The sequence below is a fragment of the Dioscorea cayenensis genome, chromosome 4, assembly GCF_009730915.1.
Source record: "Dioscorea cayenensis subsp. rotundata cultivar TDr96_F1 chromosome 4, TDr96_F1_v2_PseudoChromosome.rev07_lg8_w22 25.fasta, whole genome shotgun sequence".
Lineage (NCBI taxonomy): Eukaryota > Viridiplantae > Streptophyta > Magnoliopsida > Dioscoreales > Dioscoreaceae > Dioscorea > Dioscorea cayenensis.
In genome coordinates, this window is record NC_052474.1 from 17708839 (window position 1) to 17718450 (window position 9612).

At 44.0% G+C, this 9612-nt stretch overlaps 1 non-coding gene across 1 annotated transcript; it reads left to right on the plus strand.

The window, feature by feature from the left end:
* The first annotated feature begins 3911 nt into the window (after positions 1-3911).
* LOC120259637 lies at positions 3912-4018 on the plus strand. Its single transcript, XR_005536194.1, has one exon. It is a non-coding gene; the product is annotated as a small nucleolar RNA R71 (small nucleolar RNA).
* The last annotated feature ends 5594 nt before the right edge of the window (positions 4019-9612 follow it).

Genomic DNA, 9612 nt, shown 5'->3' on the forward strand with positions numbered 1-9612 from the left:
TACATGGTTGGTCAACCTGTACTGGTATAGGTGATGAGGAAAATGATGGAGGAGCTGAGGGGACCTGAGGAGACCTCGGTCGCAAGACAAATGATGAGGCGACGTCTCGCTCTAAGATCTGCTGTAGTGTATCGAAATGTGCCATGAACTCTGTGTACTGAGCCACCTGCACAGCCGTAATCTCAATAATCTCTGTACAAGCCTCAGCTAACTCTGTCTGTATCACCCCCACAGCAGTCTCGAGCCTCTCAAATCGATCATGGGCTCTAGATGGTGAAAACATATGTACGGGGGCATGTCCTCTGCCACTGAAGGTGCCTCGGTCTCCATCGGTGATGGCTGATGCTCGGGGGCAGGCTGAGAAGCCTCAGCATCATCTCCCTCATCCTCAGCTGTCTCTAGAGCTGGTAGCACCAAAGCATAAACCCCTGTTCTAACCCTGCGGATCATGCCCATCAATCTCATCATCTCTATGCTCAGGGGAGCCGGTATACTCGTCTTCTGGACCCCGTGAACTGTGACCCCATGAACTGTGTCCAATAAACATATACCCAGCACTAATCTCGTAATGTAGGGGCCCGAGAAGATCGCTCCCAATCTAGCGTAGTGCCCCTGGTGTCGAATATACTCAGCGATGATATGTCCTAGGTGAATCGGCACACGCTGCACCATCGAGTATAGGTACAGAAGCTCCTGTTGGCTCAGCACACCCGTGCTATCACCACGGCCATTCACCGACCTGCTCATGAGGGTATGTAGATATCGGTATGCAGGTCGGGAAAGGCACTTGGCCTTAGACACTCCCGGCTCATACTGGCCCTGACCACATAGTGCTCGATAAGCTCTCTCAGGGGTCAAAGCTCCAGGGATAACTGCATCGGAATCGAGAATACTCCTCAGTGTCTGTGAACGCCTCCTCATATAAACCAAGAAAAACTAAAAATAGAGTAATGCTCAAACTATGGTGGTGTCCAAGTGCTTTGAACTGAATGGCATCGAGGATGTCGAAACTCGCGTAAGATCTCTCGAACTTGAACGATGATAGAACCTCCAATGTAAGCTCTTGGATGGCTGGCTGTCTAATCATCAATAACTGCCTCCAACCACCTACTAATACGAGATCCTCGACCTCGTATGCAAACTCATCTTCCTATTGTAGATCTCTCAATATACTCGTATCAAAGAATCGAGTCTGACCAAACCGTAGTCTTGACAAATGCTCAAAACGAGCCTGGTGCTCTGCAATAGTAAAACTACACTCACAGGCTCAGACGGTGACTCACGCGGCCGCTTATCAGCTTGCTTCTTCGACCGAGGGGCCATAATCTACAAAATTTAAAAGGAGATCGATCAAACAAGTTGATTAACTAATGCTGCAAAAATCCACACGGTCGTGCGGAATTTCCGCACGCCCATGTGGATCCATGGCCGCGCCTCAAAAAATCCAAAAATACAATGTACAAGTACTTCTAACTCCGTTCTAAACATAAATAATCATTCAAATTGAATAAACGAAGCATTATTAACTAGATTCATCGATGAAAATCATGAATTGACGAAGAGAATCAAGAATAGGGTTTACCGACGAGTTGAGATGAGATTATTTAGATTCGGCCAGAAAACCTCGTGAAAATCCTACCAAATCGGCGCTAAGAGGTTAGAGAATGATGTGTGAGTTCTCTCAAAAGAATGGAGGCTGTGAAGAAGAAGAGAACGGCTATTCTTTAAAAAGACATCACGCCTCTTGGTGTTCTGTACATCCGCACGGGCATGCAGAAATTACCCACACCCATGCACGTCCATAAAAAAAGCTGCACAGGAGCAAGTGCATGCCCATGTGCGCTCTTGGAAAAAACATCCACTGACTCTGAACATTCTCGTACGGGCGTGTGGAAAATACCCACGCCTGTGTGCTCGACCCACAGGGTCAGTTGCACACCCTTGTGGTTTCTCTAGACATCCGAGAAAATACCTAAGTGTTTCGCACGCCCATGCGGAAATGCCGCACGGGCGTGGACATTCACAGGTCCAATTCACAGGGACAAGTGCACCCCCCCTGTGCCTTCCCGAGATGGAGAGAGCTCCTCTGCAGAGATTCGCACCGGCGTGTGGAAATTACCCACGCCCGTGCGGGTTTCTCAAGGTCGCCGAAAAGGGCGAGTTCGCACCCATGTGTGCTCTCGGGATAATCTGCCAAACTCTGCACGAAATTACATGCCCGTGCGGAAATACACGCCCGTGCGGAAATTACCCACGGGCGTGTGATATTCACATGGTCGTTCACAGGGGCAGCCGCACGCCCCTGCGGCTTCTCTGGATGAGCTCGCAGTGCAAATCCAAGGGCGTGCGAAAATTCCACAAGCCCTTGCGTTTTTCTTGGATGCCTTAGAAAAACCTGCAAGCTCTGCAGAAAATTTCTGAACATGTTTGCACACTCAGAGCCTGCCCTATTATGCATGTTTTACCAGTGAAAACATGAAATAAAGCTCAAACAACCCAACTTGGCCAAATCCAAATGAAAACAAACGATGAATCCTCAAATCCTAAAATATATACTTGTCCACCTTGACAAGTACATCTTCGATGATACCCCTCGGATGTCTCACCGTTCGGTCCGCCAATTGCAAAGTCATCGGAGTGGGCCTAGGCTCACCCAAGCCTAATTTTCGAAAGAAAGTATATGGCATGACTTTGATTCTTACCCCTGAGTCCGCCAATGCCATTTCTTCACCCATATTGCCAATGCTACACGGAATGATGAAGCTTCCCGGGTCTTTCTTCTTGTTCGGCATGTTCCTTTGTAACACCGCCGAGCATGAAGCATCTAGAATCACCGAAGCACTCTCCTCCAACTTCCTCTTGTTGGTCAACAAGTCTTTCAAGAACTTCGCATACTTAGGCATTTGGGCCAATGCCTCAACAAAAAGAATATTGATGTGGAGTTGCTTGAACAAACTCAGGAACTTCTTGTATTGTTCATCCCCTTGGTCATTTTTCAATCTAGAGGGATAAGGGATTCTTGGCTTGAAAGGTGGGGGTGCCACCTCCTTCTCTTTGGTTGTTCCCTCTTCTACCTCTATAACCTCGGGTGCGTGTTCTTTTGGTGTCTCACTCAGAAGCCTACCTTCAACCTCACAACCACTTCTCAAAGTGATCGCCTTCACTTGCTCTCTAGGGTTGGTCTCTGTATTGCTCGGCAAGTTTCCATGTGGCTATTCAGAGAAAAACCGCAATTTACCCTACCTGATTTTCAATGTTATGTAAAGAGGTGGTGTGGTTACGAAGTGTGGCCTCAACTGATTCAAACCTTGTATTTGTAGATTGCACAAATCTAGTCAAGGCCTTCTGCAAATCATTCATTCGGGTTTCCAAACCTGTAACGCTGTTTTCCACATGCGAGCTTGTTGTTGTGGGCGGAAACCCGGTGGCCCCATGGCCTTTGGTGGACCCTGATTGCTCCATGAGAAATTGAGATAATTCTTCCAACCCAGATTGTAGGTATTGCTATATGGGTTTCCTTGATGCCTCATGCCATTACCTACAAAATCGACATTCTCTACTGAAGATACATCACTAATAGAGATCGGGCAATCGGACGTAGCAAGTCCTCCACTACACTCGTTGCAATTCGTCACGGCCGCTACTCTATTTGAAGTTAGAAGATCTAACTTCTTAGTCAAATTTTCCACTTGAGCCACCAATGAAGTTATGGCATCTATCTCATGGAGACCGGCCACCTTCTTCTTCTCTCTAGCATTACATTGGTAACTGTTTAACCCCATTAATTCAATTAACTAACGGGCCTCATCGGGGGTCTTGCTACTTAAGGTACCTCCTACTGCAACATCCAAGAGTTGCCTTATAGTCGGGTTCAAACTGTTGTAAAGGTCTGAACAATCATCCACTCTGGAAATCCATATTGCGGGCACTTTCTCAGGAGCTCCTTGAACCTTTCCCATATCACAAATAGAGACTCCAATTCCAACTGAACAAAGGATGAGATCTCATTCCTAAGCTTCACGGATTTTCCTGGAGGAAAATAACGGGTAAGAAAAGCTTCTACCATCTCCTCCCATGTGGTAATTGATGCTCTAGGTAATGAGTGTAGCCACTGCTTCGCTCTCCCCTTTAGGGAAAATGGGAAGGCTCGCAACTTGATGGCATCATTCGTCACCCCTTTTATCTTCCGCATATCACACACCTCAAGAAAACTCTCTATATGACTGGTTGGATCCTCATCGACCAAACCATTGAACTGTGCGGATGGCTGTAACATGTGGATGAATGCCGGCTTCAGCTCGAAGTTTTGAGCTGTAATCGGGGGATGCACAATACTCGATTGTGTCCCCAACACTGAAGGTCTGGCATAATCGGATAATGTTCGTTGTTGCTCATTCTGTTCTGCCATGTTTTCAGATTCTTTCACTTCCAAATCAGCTATATTAGACTGTTCTTACACAGGTTCTTTCGCTTTTCTTCTAAGTGTACATTCAAGCTCGGGATCTTCTTCAATCAATATTGAGGGGTTCCCTCGGGTCATAACCTGGGGCTGCACCAAAAAAGAAGGAAAAACAAATCAGAACGATGATAGAATAAGAAGATATGAAATAAAATGTATGGTGAAATAGCTAAGAAAACAAAGTGTAAAGTATCTATAAACGCCTACTTCCCGGCAACGGCGCCAAAAACTTGACAAGGTCCCCTTGCGTATATCCCGGAAGTACACGTGTTTGTCAAAGTAATAATCTCGGATGAGCGGGTATCGTATCCACAGGGAGTAGGGAATAAAAACACTTACTTTGCTTCTTAGCTATGTGAAAGATGAATAGTGATATATGTGACAATGATTCAATTCTCAAAAGTAAAAACAACACGTAAGAGAACACAAGTAAAGGAGAAGGTAAGGCAATCGATAAAGATGGGGTACCCGGATATTGCTCCGCCTAGGACAATCGTTTCAAGTGCAAGAACCCTCTATTATGCTTCCTAATTAATGCAATAGTGAGTCATGGAAATCCTTAATTACATAGTCCCAAATCTAAGGTCAACCATGCCTAACTCTATACATGTCCCGTAGGAGAGATTGGATGACCTCTCAACCACACACTCGCATAGAATTGCAATGAGCTCTAGGGATTCCAAGTGATAAATCACTTCCTAATTATAAACCTAACCCTTTGGTCCAGGTGGAAGGTCCCTAACCACAATTAAGCCCTAGATACTAAGATCACTTCTACACTTCACTCCATTGCACCCGAAACTAAGCCCCAGCGGAAGTTCATCCCTTAGACCATTCACTCTATTATGGGCGCAAAGAACTCGAGGAACGGAGGTAGAATCTATCATGTCGGAGGGGAAAGGGGACGCTCTTGTACCTCTCAACTCACCCTCTCAACCCTCTCCAACCTAGCTTTGTCTAACACTCGTGGTGTGTCACTCACTCACTCTATACACCTCGCCGGATCGGTGTCGACGAAAGCTCTCCCAATAACCTTCTTCCAAACAATACGCAATGTCAGAACCGTAGAACCTCTCCAAAACCCTAGACAATACCTCTCAAAACCCTAGCCGAAGCCCTCTCTCAAGTTAGGGAAAGGATTGAGAAAAGAATACTGAAATTGGGGCTGAATCAGCTTTAAATAGGGCTAGAATCGGGGATCCACAAGCCCAAGTCGACGCCCGTGTGGATTCTTTGTTCTTTGCTACAGTGTTGTTACAGTGTTCTACTACAGTATCCGGTCTGAAATACTTCCCGAATCCATACTTTCATCGAGGTAACGCAAACGGGCACACGTTCACGGCTTGGATCTCTTTGCTTCTTCAATGATGGAAAAGTTGGTGGAGATCTTGTTCTATATGCATAAGTCAGAATGCTTAAGTATGACTGCCCTTGTGCCCCTCCAAATGGTTGTGCTAACTCAAATACGAGGAGGTCGGCACACACTCTAGCATCTCACACCCGACATATGTCTTCGTGTTTGAACCTTAGCAAGATTTCCTCCAAAATCGGTGCATTATGATCCACACTGCTTCTTTCCTTCATAATCGGCCTCACAACCCTACCTGCATAAAAGTAACATAAAAACACACATATTAGTGTAAAAACCCAAGAAAGGTAATGCTTAACATAAGGAAAGAATGCTTCGCATTCATATCGCACAAGCACTTATCATAGATTATCCCGATGGTCATGACGATGATCCCTAATCCCATACAAGTATTGGCACGGAATTTCATCCGGCCAAATCCACCTATAATTGCAATTCTCAAAGGGAAATCTCTAATTAGGACCGATTCTCAACCTAGGTCTAGCCCTAATGGTTGAAAGGGTATGAAACCCCTGATGGTCACGGTGTGTTCATACATAATTGCCCATTAAGCAAGGCGTGTATAGTACAAGGGTGATGGTCACGCGCCGAGTAGAACCTAGAAGTTGAAATACAGAGTTCTCATGCAAGATAAACTCATAAAAGTGCACCAAGCTTAAACCATAAACAAACCACATGCATTAAGAAAATCAAAGCATTCAACAACACAAGTTCAACCAAGGTTCACCAACATTCGGTGACCTTTGGGTTTAGCCATCCATATAAGAAGCTACACAAGATAGGTTCATGGAAAAAATTAATAAATACATATAAAAACTCTCTCAAACAATGAGAACAAAAAGAGGAGGAGGAATGGTACGGATGTCTTCCACACACGTCGCAATGAGGGTGGTTTCCCTCAGTCGCTCCAAGCTTCTCAAGGGTGGAATCGATGAAGATCTTGTCTAATGACGCTTCTCCCTCGATTTTCCTTCTCTAGATCATCAAATTTGGCCTCAATTAGCTCCGGTGAAGTTGCCGCCAACGATGCCTCCAAGATGGGAAATAGATGATGATAGATGGGATCAAGATTCCCCAAAAAAACAAGCCCTAGCTTTACTTAAAAGCCATCCACCTCAAGCGGTGCTGGCGGTGCGCAGGCCGCGTCATGCCCGTGTGGCTCACTATTATTCTGCTCGCAAAAACTCGGGTCAGTGCTACAGGGCTCTGCTATAGTAACTAGTCGCAGTGACTTTTTCTACGAGAATTGTGCCTGCCTCGCCTTCAAATTCTCCAACGGGTCTCACGGGCGGTGCGGGGGAGCACGAGATGCAAAGTGAGATTCACAGCCTAATTCATGTAGGACCTGGTTTCCTTGCTACAGAGCCGCAACAGTGTTCTTGCTTCAAAAACATGATTTTTGGTGCTGATTTCACTCCAATTGTGTTCTCGAGCTCAACTTACCTTCTTTCAGGCCTACAACAAGAACATAACCAATTTAGGCAACAAACAGGTACTGATTCATCCAAAATAGTATGCAAACATATACAAAACAATATATACATACATACATTTAGGCTCTTATCAATTATAAGTATAGAATAAACACATTTAGACATTTATCATACATCACCACACCTAAGCTTTTGTTTATCCCCAAGCAAACAACCATAAAGAATAGGGGCAAGAAAAAAAAAGACTGAATGTGTGATCTCAAGCTAAAAAATAAAGAACTCCACAAGCACAAATTAAAAGAAGTCAAGATAGTGAGTTGTTCTATGAATGACCAAGTAGGAAAAGTAGCCTTGCTTTATCTAAAGTGCTCCTGTGAGTGTGTGTAAACTTCCAACCTCATCCTCCACAACCTGGATTACCCCAGGGTGTCCATTCACCCCACACACAATGAAAACTAGTGTTAGAAATGCTAAAGACACCCTTTACAGTAAGTTAAGAGTCCCTCGGTTCTTAAATACAACTCTAGCCTTCAAGTGACTATACAACAGGTTCTAGGGAATTAGTAGAGATATTTTATTGTATTTTATGCATATATTTTTTCCCCCAAGTCTAACTAATGTAGACCGCACAAGAATCTTTCAGGAGGATGCACATGCTGATTAGCCACAAATGCCACCGAACTTACTCGATTACATGTCTACATTGATGCATTCATGTTTTTTCTAGCAAAGGATTACTGTCATAGATTCTTTCCTTTTCTCTCTTTCTTCTTTTTTTCGAATATACACATTGTATCTCATGTCTCCTGGTATAGAAATCTTCCACAATACTTCACTTAAGGCTAAAGAAAAACAATAAAGGAACCAAAAGCTCGTAAAAGAAAATTGAGTGTAGAATTTAACAAACTAATGCCAATAACAAAGTGATGGGTTGGCAGGAGTGTATAAAGAAGAAGTTTTCATGACAAACCTTGAAAGCACTATAGAGATAAAACAAGACTTCCATAAAAACATAAATAAAGATACAACTCACATTTTTCAATCTTTTAAGCTAGGAAGTTCTAAACTAGGTATCATAGCTATCATAGGTAAGTCAAGCATGCATAAGTATGAAATACCCCATCCCCACACCTAGAGTCATACATTGCTCTCGATGTACATAAGTACAAGGAGATTGTGTAAAGAAACTTCCCCAAATGTTTAGTGAAAGATTTGCAATAAAGCATGAACCTGGGGTAGTTTCAATCATCAAAGGGTGGTGAGAGTGAAACTCCTGATAGTCCTTCAAAGAACAACAAGCACAAATCATCTCACCATGTCATAAGTAGGATGCAAACACAAAACAAAACCTAAGTTAAACACAAATACGAAAACATGACTCCACGCAAGTGCTTTGCTCAATTAATAACATGATGTCCAAATCTCTCTGATGTAAGTATTGCTAAGGGTTTACAAAGATATTACAAGGTTAAGCTAAACACAAGAGAAGCATTGTGACAAGATCCCCTTGCGTATATCCCGCAAGTGCACGGGTTTGTCGAAGTAATAATCCCGGGTGAGCGGGGTCAAATCCACTGGGAGTAGGGAGTAAAGACACTTAATTCGATTCTTAGCTATGTGGAGTATCAACAATGATAAGTGTGATAATGATTCAATTCTCAACAATTAAAAGCAACAAGTAAGAGAGCAAGAGTAAGGAGGAGGCAAGGCAATCGATAAAGATGGGGTACGCGGATGATGCTTCACCTAGGAAAATCGTTTCAAGTGCAAGAACTCTCTATTATGCTTCCTAATCGATGCAATGGTGAGTCGTGGAAATCCTTACATACATAGTCCCAATTCTAAGGTCAACTATGCCTAACTCTATTCATGTCCCGGAGGAGAGATTAAGTAACCTCTCAACCTCGCACTCGAATAAAGTTGCAATGGGCTCTAGGGATTCCAAGTGATAAATCGCTTCCTAATTATAGACCTAAACCTTTGGTCGGTGGAAGGTCCCTAGCCACAATTAAGCCCTAGATACTAAGATCCCCTCAACGCTTCACTCCATTGCACGCGCAACTAGGCCCCAGCGGAGGTTCATCCCTTATACCATTCACTCTATTATGGCCGCAAAGAACTCAAGGAACGGAGGTAGAATCTATCACGTCGGAGCGGAAAGGAGACGCTCCAATACCTCTTGACACACCCTCTCAACCCTCTCCAACCTAGGTTTGTCTAACGCTCGTGGTGTGTCACTCACTCACAAGGTTACCAACAAGAACTCTCAACCCTAGTGTCACTCTAGGGGAAATGTTCATACAATCAAGCATTCAAGGTTGGAACTCACAATAAACATCAATTTATTGAAA